The sequence below is a fragment of the Ursus maritimus genome, unplaced genomic scaffold, assembly GCF_017311325.1.
Source record: "Ursus maritimus isolate PB19 unplaced genomic scaffold, ASM1731132v1 scaffold_14, whole genome shotgun sequence".
Taxonomy (NCBI): domain Eukaryota; kingdom Metazoa; phylum Chordata; class Mammalia; order Carnivora; family Ursidae; genus Ursus; species Ursus maritimus.
The window spans coordinates 16,487,167-16,489,066 of record NW_024423786.1 but is presented as its reverse complement, the minus strand read 5'-3'; positions in this window follow the sequence as shown (position 1 = coordinate 16,489,066).

The window sequence follows — 1,900 nt, the reverse complement described above, 5'->3', positions numbered from 1 at the left end:
AGGAGAAAAGGGGTTATGAAATCAAGAATGAGATAATATCAAATGTAAAATGACCCGAAGATTTTCTTTTAATAATACTGTAATAGAAGTTTAAATGGGGGATTTTAGTCATTTTCTGTGTGTATGTGTGTGTGTTTGCATGTTTTATGGGAGGAAGTTTTTCTTGTTATAATTGTGCTTTCATTTACCAAGACCAGTTATTTAAAGATACATCAGCACGGATATTAAGAGTCTTACCCTGGATGAACAATACAAAGGTAAATAACTAATACTCTATGGAGAGAAAGCAAAGAATTTAATTTGGAAAACCTTGAGTCTTAGCCAGTTAAAATATTTGCATTGTGCAAAATGATTTCCATAGCAATGGGAATTTGGAGGTCTCAAACCAATTTAATTCTAACATTTCGTCTCATTTCCTAATATATTTCATCTTGATGAGAGGCCAAAAAATCTTGTGATATCAAATGATATAAATATCAGTGGATAAATTTTTGCCAGGAAAACACATTTTAAGTATAGAAAACATAGTATATATTGGATATAGCATAGGATTTGGATTCAAATAGACCTTGTTCAAATTCCGGCTCCTAACATTAAATAATATTTTTGTAATTTGGCAAATCATTTCACCTCTCTGACCCTAAATTCTTCATTCTTAAAATTAATAAGGCCCACTTTATAAAAATGAATTAAAAATGGGGTATAATGCATACAAGTGGCCTTCCAACCTAGCTCTTGCTCAATAAATTACAACTGATGATATTTATTAACATTAAATTTAGAACATTTTTCACTTTTATATTTTCATTTTATATTCCCAAATAGATTATCAATTCTTTGTGGGCAAAACTCTTGTTTCCTCCAAAACCCTCAGTGCAACTTTGACCAGTAGCTAACAGCTACTTAATAAAGGTCTGCTGGAAAAAGACATGATTTCATTCAGCAATAAAGAATTCTCTCTCTAGGACAGGTATGGAAAATCAAAATGCCTAAAGCATATGAGAAGAGATGGCCTAGAACATTTTCTTATGCAATATTAAGCTGTGCTCTTTTCATCCAGACACACATTGTTTGCAAGTAAATCTCAAACAAATATTTATATTTTACCAAGATATATTCTTTCTGTTTTTGTAAATTCAGAGCCTTCTCAGTCCTTGACTTTCTATATTTAATAGTCATAGATTCAGGAGTATTTTATTTTTCTCTCAATCCTAAAACTAAACAAGTACATAGGGGCACCTGGGTGGCTCAGTCATTAAGCGTCTGCCTTTGGCTCACGGTGAGATCCTGGCGTTCTGGGATTGAGCCCCACGTCAGGCTCCTCCGCTGGGAGCTTGCTTCTTCCTCTCCCACTCTCCCAGCTTGTGTTCCCTGTCTCGCTGGCTGTCTCTCTCTCTGTCGAATGAATAAATACAATCTTAAAAAAAAAAAAAAAAAAAAAAAACAAGTACATAAATATAATGATAAATAATACCTTATGATCTATCCCAATGTCAGGGGGCAATGTGAAGTGGCAAGGGACTATGGCAAATGGGGGGCTTATGCCCCATCCAAAAGGATGGCTATGCTTTGTCCTTAGCCAATTACTTTTTTTAAAGAATATATGTATTTGTTTTGGTGGAGGAGAGGCAGAGGGAAAGGGAAAGAGAATCCAAACCGATTCCTTGTTGAGCACAGAGCCCTATGTGAGGCTGGATCCCTCGAGCCTAAGATCACAACCTGAGCCAAAACCAACAGTTAGACACTTAACCAATTGTGCCACCAGGTGCCTCTATCCTTAGCCAATTATTAATAGTGAGATGTAGGCCCAGTATTGCCAGATAATATTTTTAAAATAAATAATGGAGATTCAATATTTTGGTATAATTTTCTTAATCAGCAACTTTTTTTTTTTTTTTTT